At 39.0% G+C, this 17,919-nt stretch overlaps 1 long non-coding RNA gene across 2 annotated transcripts; it reads right to left on the reverse strand.

The window, feature by feature from the left end:
- Window positions 1-1,297: 1,297 nt before the first annotated feature.
- LOC148126994 (uncharacterized) lies at window positions 1,298-16,928 on the reverse strand. 2 transcript variants are annotated; one of them, XR_015741443.1, is made up of 4 exons: window positions 16,637-16,928; window positions 14,964-15,116; window positions 5,089-5,128; window positions 1,298-1,498 (listed from the first exon to the last, which is right to left on the reverse strand). It is a non-coding gene; the product is annotated as an uncharacterized LOC148126994 (long non-coding RNA). The 2 variants fall into 2 exon arrangements; XR_015741444.1 differs by having other exon boundaries at window positions 5,052-5,128.
- Window positions 16,929-17,919: the final 991 nt, after the last annotated feature.

Below are 17,919 nucleotides of genomic sequence, written 5' to 3' on the forward strand. Positions count from 1 at the left end.
TCTCTTAGTATTTCTGTAGTTATACAGACATTGATTTAGTCTGGCAAGATTCTGTCTCTAAGTGAAGAACAATAAATAAAACTATTCGGAAGTAACACAATATGTCATTCTTGCTACTTGGGGTCTGATATCTATCTTGCCAGACTCAAACAACTATCTGCTTAACCCATCCGATATCTACACAGCCCTATCAAATAATCCATCAATTTATCTCACTCACAAATCAATAAGCACCCCCTCTACTTCTCTATCCAAGTACAGCCTGTAATTTATAAACATCTGGTCCAAATGTCCTCCCTCGAGTAAGAACAAAAGAGATAAAAGGGTAGTTGCTCAGTATAGGTCTATTTCCATTACTCATGGTGAGTAAGTCAAACAGAAGAGTATTGACTAAGTTGGTCCAAAAGTCTAAACCAGTCAGAGTACAAACTGAATTGCCATGGATAAGAGACCGAAAAATGGGCAAAGAAGGCTCAATATGCCAGGACAGTCTCTTCTGCAATCAGGTACAAAAAATAGTGAATTTCAGAAGCAAAAGATCTTGCTTTCAGCAATAAGGTAGTCTCAAGCAGAGTCCTCTACCCTGGGGGTTGTACTTACCTCCATGCTCACTCAGCTTGATTCTCCACAAGACCATCCAAATATACTGAACTACTCTTGGGCATCTTGATGGTTCTCTCTCATCCAAACCAAATGTTTTACCTCCTGGGTTTCGTGCTTGGGGTTGGCATTTATAATGGAGCAGGTTCATCTTCAGCAATAAATCCATCTAACAGTCCCAGTGTTTATATTTCCCAAGTTGCCAACCTGAATATTGGGGGGGAGATGGCCTTTTGTTGAAAACCATACTAAAATAAGATAGATAGCAGCTCCTGCATTCCACTGGCATATAACAGTAAATTCTATTAAATGGAACAATAAAATTAAAATTGCATGACTTCTTCAGAAATGTCTGTTTGGGATAATGATAGGCAGAGCTTCTCTCCAGCCCCAAAATGCTTAATTATTTAAAATGCTTCCAGATCTTGACATCAAACTGAGTGTTCAATAGTTACCTGCACCCAATATTCCTGCTCTTAAAAAAAAAAAAAAGATAAGAGACATTTTCTCACCTCAGCTGTTCTAAAATTTTCTAACACTGTTTTAACATACAGAAATATTGACATAAGTTTTTCTTTGATGATCAATATGAAGAACCTGTTTGAAACAGCAGGCCTATGGGAAAACAGAATGGGAAAAATAGTACAATATATAGTGTGATACTGTATGTTGTTCAAAATATTTCCTTGGCTTCCAGAAAATAAATTACATTAAATTGTTTCTATAAAAATTGAGGAAGGAGGAAAGCAAGATGAAAAGCAGATTGCTTAAAAGTCCATTGAGTCAAGGATTATCTTCTTTTTTAACTGACTTTACAAATTTGATCTGCTGCACAGTGTGATGACATAATGCTCACTTCATATCCACCAATTTATTCAAATCATCTATAATGGCTGATCTGGAAAAAAAAAAGTGGCAAAAGTTGTTCTCAAAGTATTTTGCTGCCTAAAATAAAGATGATAGATAGATAGATAGATAGATAGATAGATAGATAGATAGATAGATAGATAGATAGATGATAGATGATGGATCGATGGATAGCTGGATAGATAGATGATAGATAGATGATGATAGATAGATAGATAGATAGATAGATAGATAGATAGATAGATAGATAGATAGATAGATAGATAGATAGATAGATAGATAGATAGATAGATAGATAGATAGATAGATAGATAGATAGATAGATAGATAGATAGATAGATAGATAGATAGATAGATAGATAGATAGATAGATAGATAGATAGATAGATAGATGATAGATAGAGATAGATAGATAGATAGATAGATAGATAGATAGAGATAGATAGATAGATAGATAGATAGATAGATAGATAGATAGATAGATAGATAGATAGATAGATAGATAGATAGATAGAGATAGATAGATAGATAGATAGATGATAGATAGATAGATAGATAGATAGATGATAGATAGATAGATAGATAGATAGATAGATAGATAGATAGATAGATAGATAGATAGATAGATAGATAGATAGATAGATAGATAGATAGATAGATAGATAGATAGATAGATAGATAGATAGATAGATAGATAGATAGATAGATAGATAGATAGATAGATAGATAGATGATAGATAGATGATAGATAGATAGATAGAGATAGATAGATAGATAGATAGATAGATGATAGATAGATAGATAGATAGATAGATAGAAGATAGATAGATAGATAGATAGATAGATAGATAGATGATAGATAGAGATAGATAGATAGATAGATAGATAGATAGATAGATAGATAGATAGATAGATAGATAGATAGATATGATAGATAGATAGATGATGATAGATAGATAGATAGATAGATAGATAGATAGATAGATAGATAGATAGATAGATAGATAGATAGATAGATAGATAGATAGATAGATAGATAGATAGATAGATAGATAGATGATAGATAGATAGATAGATAGATAGATAGATAGATAGATAGATAGATAGATGATAGATAGATAGATAGATAGATAGATAGATAGATAGAGATAGATAGATAGATAGATAGATAGATGATAGATAGATGATAGATTGATAGATAGATAGATAGATGATAGATAGATAGATAGATAGATAGATAGATAGATGATAGATAGATAGATAGATAGATAGATGATAGATAGATAGATAGATAGATGATAGATAGATAGATAGATAGATAGATAGATAGATAGATAGATAGATAGATAGATAGATAGATAGATAGATAGATAGATAGATAGATAGATAGATAGATGATAGATAGATAGATAGATAGATAGATAGATAGATAGATAGATGATAGATAGAGATAGATAGATAGAGATAGATAGATAGATAGAGAGAGAGAGAGAGAGATTCCTATCAACCTTACTTTAGCAAGGAGCAATCTTAACACACCTGAGGACAGCAGGATTAAAAGATGCAGGAAATGCTATGATGCAAAAAACATTATTCTCTGGTAAAGAACAATAGCAAAAACAAAATATATCCCCCATTTTTCACTAGAAGCAATTGCCCACTTTCCCTTTGGCTGCAGTCACTAGGACCATGGACAAAACCTAAAATATATGTCTATTGGCTGTCACATTATCTTCATGGACTATTACCACTACCCCATAGAAAAATTAGGCACATGGAAAGTTACTTTATACATTTTGAGCATTTTGCCCATTCCTGGCTGCTGTTAACTGGAAGCAGCTTTCAGGGCCTCGAGGATATAATCTGTTTTTCCTATTACTTGATCTCTTTAACAAGAAATGCTAGAAGTCAAGTGGTGGCCCTTTGGCAGGCAAAATTTACCACTACATTATTTTTCTCCCTTCAGGTTCTCTCAAATCACAAGCACCCATTTCAATTACAACTTTTGGTAGGGTATATATTGATCATTGTGGATTGAATTACAGTCTACCAGTTCACAAAAACATGGGAGGGAGAGAGGTCAAAATGCATCCATTGTATGCCACTATTCAATTTTCTTAAGTAATCCCAGACAACATGAAAAAAAAAATAACTGGATAACTAACCTATTTTTTTTTTCATGTCTAAGCATTAAACTGTTCTCTGAGAAAGGAGAAAACCCAACTTAAAACTGGGGTGAGGTTTCCCAGGAGTTTCACTGGGGAAAGGAAGGGTAGCTTAGGTGGGGGCTCCCTCCTCACCATGCAATCAGCAAACCCCAGTGTTCTAGCCGTGGAAAATATTTGCATCTGCATTGTGGTTATAGGAATTCCTGAAGAGAATCATTCTTCATTCTTTAGAACAATTGAAACTGCTTAGCAGGAAATAAGTTTTCCTTTTAGCAAAGCAGCACAAAGGACTTTCCCTTCAAAGCATCTTCCTGGAAGGGGGCTGATTTTCACGCTTATCTTTAGAAGACAAACCATTTTTCTAAGAAAAGAAGCAGTGGGGTTCATGAATGAAGCCCGGAGCTTGGTATTTTTTAAATGGGAGCCTTCATTCGGGAGCTAGGCAGCATTTCAAAATAATTCAGAAAAAGCATTCTGGAGCAAAGAAGGAAACATATTTTAAAGGCTGTTTGCAACTCTTTAAAGCAACTACATCTATTTGTGGGATCCCAGAGCTGCCTCCCACAACTGCTCTGCCATCCTGAGAAAATGCAACATTGCAAGGGGAGGCGCTAACCAGGGGTGGGATTCTACCAGTTCGCACCTATTCGCTAGAACTGGTTGTTAACATTCTAAGCAGTTCAGAGAACTGATTGTTAGAAGAAATTACTGGCCTAATCCTGTAAGGAAGGAAGGCAGGAAACATTCTGGTGTTGCTGACAGAAACTGCCTCTCCATTAACCCTTATTGCATTCTTGGCAGGACTGGACTTCCTGTCTCACGAACTTCTCCGGGGGATTTTTTTTCTCCTTTGCTGGTACTTTGCTTGTGTGGAGTGACCATTCAAAGTTACTATGGCACTGAAAAAAGTGACTTATGACCAATTTTCACACTTACAATTGTTGCAACATCCCCACAGTCATGAGAGGCCATGCAAGGAGATGCGTGCCTCAATGTGAGTGATGTTGAGTTGACCACGCCCAGCCAATAACATGACCACCAAGCCCTGTCCACCGGTCACATGACCACAAAGCCATGCCCACCAACTAAGCTATGCCCACAGAACCAGTTAAAAAATTTGAATCCCACCCCTGGCGCTACCTTTTAACTACAGTTCAGAAGGGGAAATTGAGAACTACAAAACCAGACTAGTAGCTAAAGGATATTCACAGAATCTGAGTGAGGACATTAGTCCATTCCAGAAGTGTCCCTCCCATTCAGCTTTTGTGCCCATTTGTGTTTTTGCAACCAAAGAGAACATGCCTTCATCTGGCAACCAATTTTTTTTTAGTATCTTAAATTGCAACTAGAAACTGACTACGTTATTTCTATGAAATATTAGAAATCTTTATTTCTTCACAGTTTCTGTTCACCCACAAGGGAAGAGGGAATGAAAGAAGAACCTGTTCTCTACCGTATTACTTTGATGACTGCACGTCAGAAATACGAGGATCCTGTAACAGAACAAAGGATTCATATTAATGTCAAAAGAGAAAACGTGGGAAAGACATGTGAAGGCATCAATGTGTGTAAACATTGGGAAAGCAAAGGAAAAACAGAAGGACTAGGAAGGAAGGAACTGCTCCTAAAAGGAAAAGGCAAACATTGGAGATTTACTTGGCATGGCTAGTCTAGTAAAGAGAAGGACCGGGGAGACATGATAGCAGTCTTCCAATATTTGAGGGGCTGCCACAGAGAGAAAGGGGTCAAGCTATTTTCCAAAGCACCTGAAGGCCAGACAAGGAATAATGGATGGAAACTGAACAAGGAGAGATTCAACCTGGAAATAAGGAGAAACTTCTGACAGTGAAAACAATTAACCAATGGAACAGCTTACCCTCGGAATTTGTGGGAGCTTCATCACTTGAGACTTTCAAGCAAAGATTGGACCACCATTTGTCAGAAATAGTGTAGGGTCTCCCGCTTAGGCGGGGGTTGGACTAGTTGACCTATAAGGTCCCTTCCAATATCTGTTATCTGTTATGATGGCTCTCTTTGCTTGGATGGTAAGGTCAGAAAGAGGGAAAACCCAGTCAGGTTTTGCGGGGTGGGTGTGGGGGGTGTCATGGTTCAGAGCAATCAGCGTGGTATTGCCAACCTGCCGCAATCTGGACTGAAACATCTTTACTAATCTCTCTGAATCCTTTCTCTGCTTACTTGACCAATTTTAATGTCTGTACATGATCTCTAAAATGATACAACCCTAGATAAAGTTAGTTTCCTTTTTAACTCTGAAACTTGCCAGATTCAACCAATTGCTGTTGCTGGATTCTATGCCATGCTTTTCCAATAGTTCAGATCATAAAGAATCAGTCATGCCTTCTCTTCCCTCCTTCTTTTTAGATACCATGCTTGATCAAGAGCTGCAGAGCTCAGAAATGTGTCCACTCTAGTTATACTGAGCCCACCTAAAAATATATTATCCTAGCACAGATTTTCACTTTGTTTATTTATTTGCCTTTTTTATAGTTAGTGTATCCCTACCCCATCCCCCCCTTTTTTAAAAAAAAATATTCTCCATCATCAAGAGAGTCATGGTCCTTTATTGGTAGGACTCATTATCCTCTTTGTTGGATTATTCTGTTATTTGTTTAAATAATTCATATGGCCACTAATCTCACAGCAGTGTCTCTGACTAGCAGAGAAATATTAAAGCCAACAGTTATGACCAATAACCAATTGTGTCTGAGATAAGCAAAACTTCCCAATCATAAAACCACATCAACAGGAAAACTCATCTGCCCCAAATGCCTGGGGGGAAAGCCAGGTCTTCTGAGTTCTCCAGAAGGCTAGCAGTATCTAATATATAATTTATAATAAGCAACCAAAACAATGAAATGAAAGCAGCCCCCATACAAACAGATCTGCAGTATTGTGGCAAAGTGAAGCGGTTAAGGAGATCCAATGTGCAATACATTATCTATCTAAGACATACTTGAAGGCAAGAAATTAACATTAATGCAAAATTGTGATGGGCTTCTGACTATGATTTCTTAATTCTTGATAGGCATGTGGAGATGCACAGGTTGATTGCAGAATCACTAAGAATCTCATCTCTAAAAGGCACTGGCCTGGAATGTTATGAATTGGGATGTTTTGCAAATGGGCCACTTCAAGCTAACTGATCTCCAAATGGCACAGAAATGCACAATACAGCAGCACAATAAAGGCTTAACTTGAGGAACTGAGCAGTGGTGGGATTCAAACTTTTTTACTACTGGTTCTGTGGGTGTGACTTGGTGGGTGTGGCATTCCCTCCCCAGCCCACTAACCTGCTTTCTAGCTCCATTCTCCTGTGCAGGGCAACAAAAGAAGACCAAGTCAATCAGCTAGGACTCGGGAGGCAGAGAATAGATGGGGGCGGGGCCAATCAGAGGTGGTATTTGTTGGTTCTCCGAACTACTCAAAATTTCCACTACCGGTTCTCCAGAACTGGTCAGAACCTGCTGAATACCACCTCTGGAACTGAACCAGAGGCTATTTTTCTCTATTTATTTATATCCTGCATTTATTAATGAATACATCCATCTTCTTCTTATTTTCCCCACAACAACTCTGTAAAGTGAGTTGGGCTAGAAGTGCATGACTGACCCAAGGTCACCTGGCTAAAGTGGGACTAGAATTCATAATTTTCCAGTTTCCAGTCTGATGCCTTAACAGATAACCAGAGTTGGAAGGTACCTTGTAGGTCATCTAGTCCAACCCCTCACCCAAGTGGGAAACCCTACACCATTTCTGACAAATGGCAGTCCAATATCTTCTTGAAAGTTTCAAGTGATGACACTCCCACAACTTCTGAGGGCAAGCTGTTCCATTGGTTGATTGTTCTCACTGACAGAAAATTTCTCCTTATATCCAGGTTAAGTTTCTCCTTATTTCCAGGCCTTAACCACTAGAGAAAACTGTCTCTATGCAGTATCAGATGCTATTGCCATATGGCTGGCTGGCTAATGAAATATAGTAATGTATAAGCTACCTGCTCAAAGAATCGAATGCTTGAATCCCTTGCAGGCTTCCAAATTCAGGTTCCACAGCTGTTTATCTCATTCCAAAAAGGAGATCCAGGGCAGCTGTTTCCAATATAAGTTCTACTTCAGCCATATTTAGATCAGAGGAAGGCAAAATGGAGGAGATACACCACACTTATACATATACAAATATTCAGTCTTTCATATCTCCTAGAATCACTAAATGATTGCTCCTATATAAGTAATGCTCCTATATGGCAGTGGTTCAAAACCAGGATAAAGGAAGTTTCTTAATAAATAACTTCTGGATTTTACTGCTGTACCATAGGATTAGGAGACTATGAGGAACACTGGTATCTTTCTGACATTATGTGGTTTGTGAAGTATAAATTTATAAATGACCATTTTCATGATAATCCAGAATGTCAAAAGCCAAAATCAGATGAAGATTCATAAAATTGAAAGCCTAGATCTCTGAAAGCCCATATCCATGACTTAGTTTATAAGCTGTCACTAATTTCTCTCATTATGAAAATGGTCCTTACATATACAAAACATCCCATTATATGTCTAGTAGCCTGGAGTGGAGAATCTATGGCCTTTCAGATTTTGCTGAAGGACAAATCCTAAAATTATTCACAATCCAAGTTCTATAGCTGCTGGATACCATAGTACAAGGCCACAGGGTTCCTATCTCTGAGAAGCCTCTTTTGCCCTCTCCGAAGTGTGCTTGTGGGTTTTTTTTAAATGTTTGGCTTTGAAAGGAAGAGGTTTCTAAATGGTATTAAAATTCTGGCCAATCTCAGTATTAAATGTGATTAATAGTTCGATAGAAGACCATTGAAATCCTAGAGGTACTGGTTAGATTGAGAACTTGGGCAAAAAACTTCAAGAACTCTATGACCAGGGGTGGGATTCTACCAGTTGGCACCTATTCGCTAGAACCGGTTGTTAACATTCTAAGCAGTTCGGAGAACCAGTTGTTAGAAGAAATTACTGGCCTAATCCTGTAAGGAAGGCAGGAAGGAAACATTCTGGTGTTGCTTACAGAAACTGCCTCTCCGTTAACCCTGATTACATTCTTGACAGGGCTAGACTTCCTGTCTCAGGAACTTCCCTGGAGTTATTTTTCCCTCCTTTGCTGGTACTTTGCTTGTGTGGAGTGACCATTCAAAGTTACAATGGCACTGAAAAAGTGACTTATGACCATTTTTCACACTTACGACTGTTGCAACATCCCCACAGTCATGAGAGGCCAGGTGAGGAGATGCATGCCTCGATGTGAGTGATGTTGAGATGGCCACACCCAGCCAATAACATGACCACCAAGCCCCATCCACCCAGTCACATGACCACCAAGCCATGCCCACCAACTAAGCCACGCCCACAGAACCTGTTGTTAAAAAATTTGAATCCCACCCCTGTCTATGACAAATCAATTTCATCCTGTTATGAAGGGCACTCTATAGGTGTGCCTATGTCAACCTCAATCCAAAATCAACCTCAACTTTTATTTTTAGGAGAAAAGGAATGGAAGGAGAATGTAATTCCATGTTTCCCCAAACACAGATTTTGGTAGCATCTGTTAAAATGCCAAGCTAATGGTCAGAGTCTCCAGGCTCTGGCAAATGAAGGAAGAAATTACAAGGTTTCCAAGTGTTCTAAAAATGAACCAAAGTAGCTTCATTGCTTCATACCCCTCATCAGCATGCTGAGCCCTTGCAAATGCTGGAAGAGTTTTCTGCACATGTACAGCACAGCAGAGAAGCCTCCCTTAGCTTTTGCAAGCAGCAAAGATATGGGAAGAGACAATGGGAGGCTTGAAATGCAGCAATCTGCTTTGTGGAAGCAATTTTTGTGGCCTCTTTGCTTCCACAAGCAGAATGATGTCAGCACCATAGTCCCTTGTTGAGATGAATGTAAGTAATCTCACAGAGATTTAGCTGGAATACTTTGTAAAAAGCTCGGCGTGTTTTCCCAGCTGAATTTCTGCATTCAGAGAAGTAAGCACTCCTCTGTTCAGTGGAGCTTACTCTTAGGTTATTATGCACAGGATTGCAGTTATGCCCCATAAACCTAAAAGCGATGTTTTATTAGGGGGTTGATCTGTGTGTCGTTGTTTTATGACAACATTTAAACCAAAGTGTTTGCTCCTTTGAGTCCAAAGAACTCAAAGCAAAAGATACATCTTTTCAAGGGTAACCATGGATTCTCCTAGGGAATGAGACTCTTAAGAACTGCAATGGTAGCCTTCTGTGCTTCAGAATTTCAGAATTCAGAATTTCAGAATTCAGAATTTCAGAATTCAGAATTTCAGAATTCAGAAACAGACAACAAATGGTCAAAATTGGGAGTGTCCTATCAAATTCTGTACCTGTCAACAGTGGTGTCCCCCAAGGCAGTGTTCTAGGACCAACTCTTTTCATACTCTACATAAATGACCTCTGTGATCATATCAAGAGCAACTGCGTTCTCTTCGCTGATGACGTAAAGCTATTCAACACCACAGACAATACTGCTACCCTTCAAAAAAACCTTGACTATGTATCAGCATGGTCAAACAAATGGCAACTTCAAATCTCAACAAATAAATGCTTTGTCCTACATATTGGCAAAAATAAAATCAGAAAATAAAATAGAAGTTGAATAGTCAAGACCTTGTTGATGATCCAAACTCTGTCAAGGATCTTGGAGTACTCATCTCTAATGATCTAAGTGCTAGAGCCCACTGTAACTACATAGGCAAAAAGGTGTTAAGAGTTGTTAACCTAATCTTACGTAGCTTTTTCTCTGGTAAAATTACATTACTAACTAGAGTATACAAAACATTTGCTAGACCAATACTTGAATACAGCTCATCAGTCTGGAACCCATATTACGTACTTGATATTAACACAGTTGAGAAAGTCCAGAAATATTTCACAAGAAGAGTTCTCCACTCCTCTACTTGTTGCAGAATACCTTATGCCACCAGACTCAGAATTCTAGACCTAGAAAACATAGAACTACGCCGCCTTCAGTCCGATGTAAGTATAGTATATAAAATCATACATTGCAATGTCCTACCTGTCAATGAATACTTCAGCTTCAACCATAACAACAAAAGAGCAAACAATAGATACAAACTCAAGGTTAATCGCACCAAACTTGATTGCAGGAAATACGACTTCAACAACAGAGTGGTCAATATCTGGAATACTCTACTTGACTCTGTGGTTTCTTCCCCAAACCCCAAAAACTTTAACCTTAGATTGTCTACTATTGACTTCACCCCTTTCCTAAGACGTCTGTAGGGGGAGTGCATAAGCGTACCAACGTGCCTACCATCCCTGTCCTATTGTTTCTTTTATTTTTTATTTTTCTTATATGTATCCATGTACTCATAACTGTGTTTTTACTGTTATCTATTATCTTGTAAGCAATTGACAAAATAAATAAATAAAATAAAATTTACCATTACACTCCAGGATACGTGAAGTCAAGCAGCACTCGTAGTTACTGCTGCTTATTAGGTTTATGCAAATCACCCCTGTTTCAAATTGAAATGGAACAGAGCAGAGCATTCTGAACAGAGCATTGTTTAATTCAAGTTTGCAATCTGAAAGTCTAGGGCAAACCAATCTAAAAAAAATATTCATCAACGGGTTTTTTTTACCGGAAAATTGTTTAAAGTATTTTTGCATTTTTCTGGTCAAGGAATCACTTTGCTTCACCTGTGCTTCCTTGATTAGGGATTGTTGGTGTTTTATTTTTCTTGTGCCTTTCAGTATTTCCAAAACTGTTTAAAAGGCACACTTTTAATTTTTTGCTTGCTTTTCTGAGACACCAGGTTTCACACAACACGGAAAAGAATATTAATTCACCATTGTTGAGTGGCATGCTTTTGCTGTCTCTGCTAATGGATTTCACAGAAAACTAGGAGAGATGGAACAGCTCTCTGGTCAATTTACCACCCCCTACCTCCTGAGAAAGAATCACTAGAGCACATAGGCAAAACTTGGCCTCTAGTTTTCTAGTCAGAGATGTGGCTTGTTGGCAATATTTATTAAAATAATTTATTTATTTTTTATTTTTATTAAGAGGCATCTAAAATGCCATAGAGAGGGGTAGGTCAAAGAGACATGACAGAGAAAAGTGGGCATTTGTAAATTTGTTGTCACCACCACCATCTCCCCATCCTAAAAGCTAAAAACTCACCCCAGTTATACAGAATTTGAAAGGAAGTCTTGGTCCATGAATAATTACTGGAATCATCAACCTTGTGCCCATATTTAGAGTGCTGAGAGCACAATCAAACTTCCATATCGGTTCCCAGGACCAGTTAAGTTTCATTCATTAAAGGAGGTGAGAGCTAAGAAAGTGAATGAAACCCAAAAGCAAAGCTAACTTTGTGAATCCAAGACTTGATAAGAGAAGGCTTTGATAAAAGGAGAGAGTTGAATGAGATGATATAACTTATTAGCCAGCAATTCAGCCAAACCACCATACAGCATTTTCCATCTTGAGCTTGTTTGGCAGTTCTAGCAGAGAAGCACAGTTATCGGATACCCTTGACCGAAGATCGGTACATTCCTTCTATCTGGGGTGGTTGTCCATTTCCACCAAGCATGCGTCTTTAGGAGGGACGTGCATGGAGTGGTGAGGGAGGAAGGGCAACACCCGCCTAGTCAGTCAAATCAGCTGAATCAACCCTGGCGATCAATGGGGTGACAGATGTCACAGCCTGAACTCCTTCACATCCAGCATTTTCCACCAGAATTCTCCATGAATGGATGTGATTGAAAGAAACCACTTACTCTTTCCCCATTAGATCTGGTAGAAGAAGCATGTTACAGAACTTGTCAACTAAGGAATGTCGTCTGGTAGGACCCAGGAAGAAAGCCTTATCTGTCAATGGACCTGCTCTGTGGGAAACCATCCCTCTGCAAAGTCTTCAAGAAGTGGCTGTATTCCCAGGTTGTCAGAGCCTGTGGGATGGCTATGTTAATTGTGCTTCAAAGGTGTTATGTTAATTGTGGTTATGTTAATCGAAGTTATGTTAATTGGGTGTTTTTAAAACTTGGCTGCCATTGTCTATTTTATTTTCATTGTTATGAGCTGCCAAGAGTCACCCTGCGGTCATATAAACTGAAATAAATACATAAATAAATCTGCTATTTTGTCTGTCTGATTTGCAATGATAGTTGACAAGAATATAACCCAGTTTTATTCTTTACTCCAAACTTTGCCTCTGAGATATTCTTCAGCTTTCTGCCTGTTCATCTAACATAAGGTGCAGCAATGTATTTGTAATAAAGCATCATCCTTAGACATGCAGTAAAATCTTGCACTGTAGAACGTGCCTATGCAGGATGGCAGAAAGATAGGTAGTCCTGCCCTTTTTCAGAATGCTCCATTCAATTTTCTTTCTGCCACCTGCCTTCAGTTTTTCCTCAGCAGATGTTTGGCATGCTCACATCACTAGATTTGGGATTCCCTTCCTTAGAAGATGTTGCTCTTCTGAAAAAACTTGCATTTCCTGCTATGTGATGGGACCATCTACAAAAGCATCATGTGATGAGACCATCACACAATTTCCCATTTGACAGGACCAGCTACAAAAGCATCATTGTGTGTCTGCTGTGAATGTATAGGAACAGACATTCAGCCTGAGGCAATATTTGTATAGCCACATTTTCTTTTTCTTGTGCTGACAAAATAGAATCTTAATTAAACTACTACAGTGCTTCCTGTTTAATTTGAAAGATATAAAACTCAGATAGGGTAATAAGGGGGAATTCATCATGTCCTTCAAGAGGAGACCAGTAGTGCAGTGACCTAGAAAATCAATAGGTGTCTATATATTTGTTTGTTACTTAGCAGGTTGCATCAGCAATTAAGCTGCTGTCTTGTTTCAGAGTCTTGCTTGCAGACAATAGGTGAGCTACCATGTGGTAGATATTGTACAGAACAACCTTGTCAAGCTGATATCTTTAGATTGGCCAAGATCATAGCTCCCCAAATTCCCAGCCAACATACTCTTCAGCATAATATCAAGCCTAGTTCAAATTCTTTAAAAAACAACAACAAGCATTTAAGGAAAGTGTTCAATTTTGTCAGAGGTGCTGCTCTGGAAGCATCAGCTCTTTGCATCACTTCTTCTAGTGACTTCTTTACATCTAGTTATTCTCTAGACCACTAGAAGTACTACTAAAAGTAAAGGCAGCAAAGAAGGGACACTTTCTACCTCTCTCTTTGGGCCATTGCCCATTTGCATCTAATCCCAGTATAAACATGCCCTGGCAACTTCTTTCTTTTGATATTGCCTTCAATTCATCCCCAGGGAGCAAGTGAGACAGGCTCAAATCCTCCTTAACTGTGCATGAATTAAAGTTGTGTTTATCCCTTAAGCCAAGTATTTCCAGCAGCATCAGAAGCAGCTATAGGAACTGTAAAATCATAAGCACTTCACTGTCCATTCAGCTGGTGCTGTCCAGTCAGGTGGGTTATGCTTGGCATTTATTGGCCATTTCCAGCTAAGAAGCCATTCCCCCTACCTTCTACCACCACTGTTCTGTCTCCCTGATTGAAAGGGAATTGGCTATACCAAAAGTAATTAGATGAAAGGAAAACTATTGAATTTTTTTTTACAATCCCACTCCCATGAATGTCACCTGCATATGGCCTAGGCTGTCAAACTCCTGGCCCATGGGCCGGATGCATCACAGACTGGCCACGCCCGGTTTAGTGAAGTGGAAAAATGTCCCAATACATCACATGATGCCATCATGAGGTCATGAGTTGACACCCCTGGCCTAGGATCACATTGCTTGATCCCAGTGACTGATCAGACTGAGTTAGATAAATCAGCAAATTAAAAAAAAATAGCAACTGTTTTGATTTGGCTAGCTGATGAGCTTGGAATAGTTTTTGTTGTTGTTATTGCACTCTATACATGCTTGTGGTCTTAATTAACATGGTATGAAAGGCCCATCTTGCTTTCTGTGCTAGTGTCTCATCCCACCCTAGCTACATCCCTTCTGGCACAAACTTACTTGTTTCTTTGTTTGTTTCCTACCTTTATTATTTGTATAACTCATTCAAGGCAATGAATATACCTAATAACACTCTCTCCTCCTATTTTCTCCACAACAACAATCCTCTGAGGTGGGTTGGACTGAGATAGAAAGTGACAAAGGTACCCAGCCAGCTTTCATGCCTGTTGAATGACTGACATTGAAATAATGCATTTAAATAACTTGCAAATGAGTAGGGTTATTTCAAAGCACGTCTGTTTTACAGTAACCAACAAAGCACATTATTAACACCCATCTTTCTTTACCCAAGCTGCTTTATGACTGCTTTCTTTGAATGGACTGGCTTCACGTTTCACTGAAAAGTTGTCAACCTGTGAGAGATAGTGAGAAGTGTTAGGGGGCGGCAAAAGAGGAGCTCATTTCATGTGAAGAGACAGTCCAGCTCAGATGTGGGGATTCTGTGAGGAAAAGAAAGAAATGTCTGCCTTAATCTGTTGTTCTTTACCCAAGAACTCTTCAAGTTTTTCAACATTGTGCTTTCCCCTAACATTAAAAATGTGTGTGTGTGTGTGTGTGTGTGTACGTATGTGTGTATGTGTGTACGTATGTGTGTGTGTGTGCTTGACAATGTTTGGGAAGTTGTATTTCTGTCTTCCTAGGGCTGGGAGTCATGGTCCAAGGTCACCCACCTGACGCCATGCCTAAGGTGGGTCTAGAACCCATGGCCTCCTAATTTCTAAGCTGATGTCTTAACCACTACCCCAAACTGGTTCCTTTAGCCTAAAATTAAAGATGTCCACCTGAAGGGAATGGGACAATTTGCCACAGCCAACTTTCTGCTACCAACTCGCTGAGGGACAATGTAACAATTCTATTTAATTATTTAAAATAAATAAAAAATATTTTGATTTTTGCCATTCGCATTTCATTCTGTCCCTCCTTTTGCATCCTTTCTTTAATGATTCCATTCCACTATTACTTTGAAATTAGTGTAACTCTTGTCCCGCAGCAAGTTGTCCCATGGCGAGATGGCCATGGTGAATTGTTCTGCAGCAAGCTGGCCATGGCAAGTTGGTTGTGGTGAATTAGCTGTGGTGAATTGGCCATGGCAAATTGTCATAGACTCCCCACCTGAAAGCTGCATAGTTCTTGGGTCAGTTCTTATGCAGATCTTGGCACAAGGAGAGTGGAAGGTGAACTGGATGAATGTGTGAATTAACTGGTCCAAGTTCAGCTGTTTCATTGCTTCCTGCAGCAGGCTGTGCATCACCCCCTTTACTTGGAAGATCATGGAACTCATCTCTGAGTAAGGCAGTAAAGTAAGGTAGGTCTTCCTTCCCCATCCTCATATCCTTTGTGGATTGGCAGAAGTTTTCCCACTCCGAGATAAACCAAGAAGGAGAACAAAAATCAATGGGATGCATAATCAAGAAGTCAGGACAGAGGCAATAGAGGCAGACCAGGGATCAGCAATGGAGAGAGTAATCTTCACACCAGCTACACAAACTATCTGTGGGCTGCAGAGGTCCACACAATCATGAAAGCAGAAAGAGTTAGTGATACGTGTTGTTTCTTTGGTGTTATCTAGTGATTATCCGCAATCCATATATGTAATACCTGTGAGAAGCACTCAGTTCCGTAGCAGCAAAATGACCATTGACTTTGTGTTCACTCTGCTTCCCACAGAAAGAATAACGTACTTCCTTTTCCTTAACCCTGTTAAAAATATAGCTCAGAAATACAGGCTTTCTTTTGTAGCCTATAACTTCCTTAACTTTCTCTCCCTCTCCCTCCCCCCCCCCCCCGTTCTTCATGGGCTTGGCTCAACTCATATCCCAATTTTTACCTGAAGGTGCAATTTATTTAACCCTGAAGCTGATACACATCAGCCTCTCTCATTGTTCCTTAACCTTTAGAACTATTTCTAAAAAGAAAAGCTAAGTTGCAATGGAGAAAATAACTGGATCAGCAATCTTACCTCTTCACCGTTTCTGGAGACTTTTATGATCTCTGTAGGACATGAAGAAGAGAGACTTTATTGGCTTACACCAGAGGTTCAGGAGCTTAGAGGTGCTGTAGTTTTCCCCAAAACAAATTAAAAACAAAAGTGAGTTTATGCATGTTCCATTCCAAAGCTCTCTTCCAGGGAAGATTTACTGCATTTTCCCAGAAAGAGTAATAGAGAAGCAGAAGAAAGCAATATGTAGTAAGAGAGCACTGACTGTTTTTCTGAGAAATAGCTGCATGTATAAGGTTGCCCTTGAGATAGGAAGTGGAATTGGCTGGTGTGATAACTACAAGGACCCAAACACGTTCCAATGTGTAGTTTCAGCAACCCCCCAATTCCCTCTAGGCTCATGCTTTGCTATTACTGCCCCAAGGAGATGTGCTATTTACTGGAACTTTCAATAAAAGATTCAGCATTAATTGTCTCATGCAAAATAACATCCCCGACTAAAGGTAAAATTAGATCTGCTGCCTCTCATTGATTTACGCTGCTGTAAAATGGCTTTCTTCTTGCTTGTCTGGAAAAAAAAAATCTGCTGTTTTCCAGTTGATTTGCATGAACACTTTTTGTATTAAAATTCAAATCCAGTCTATTTTATCTGACAGGCCAAACTCGAATGTGCATGTAGGGAAGCTGTTATCTGAGCACTCAGCTATAAACAAAATTCCCATCTGAATGCACCCATATAAATAATCCTTCAGAAATAGGAGTATGCAGACTGGCAGCAACATGAAGATGCCATGTCTGGAGTCTGCAAATCACTTGAGCTGCATTCAGAACCACATACTGGAAATGTTATGTTTCCAAGCTTATTTGCTTTTTTAGATGCTCATTTTTTAAAAAAAAAATGCATTTAACTGAAAACATTTCAAAATATGATATGTGCATCAAGGACTTCAGGTCAAGTTGATATAAGTATATCAACTTAATATTTTGCCACAATTAACGTGTTTCTAGAGCCTGTGAGCACATTGCACATGCCTTTCTTCCTCCCTATCCTGTCCCCTCATCATGGGATAGCAAAAGCATTTAACAATAGCACTTACACTTATATACCACTTCATAGTGCTTTACAGCCCTCTATAAGCAGTTTATAGAGTCAGCGTATTGCCTTCAACAATCTGGGTCCTCATTCTACCAACCTCGGAAGGATGGAGTCAACCTTGAGCCAGTGAGGATTGAACTCCTGGCAGGGAGCTGAATTAGCCTGCGATACAGCATTCTAACCACTGCACCACCATGGCTCCTTTTGT

Source organism: Pseudonaja textilis, chromosome 2 (assembly GCF_049901715.1).
Source record: "Pseudonaja textilis isolate UNSWEBS1 chromosome 2, rPseTex1.2, whole genome shotgun sequence".
Classification (NCBI taxonomy): domain Eukaryota; kingdom Metazoa; phylum Chordata; class Lepidosauria; order Squamata; family Elapidae; genus Pseudonaja; species Pseudonaja textilis.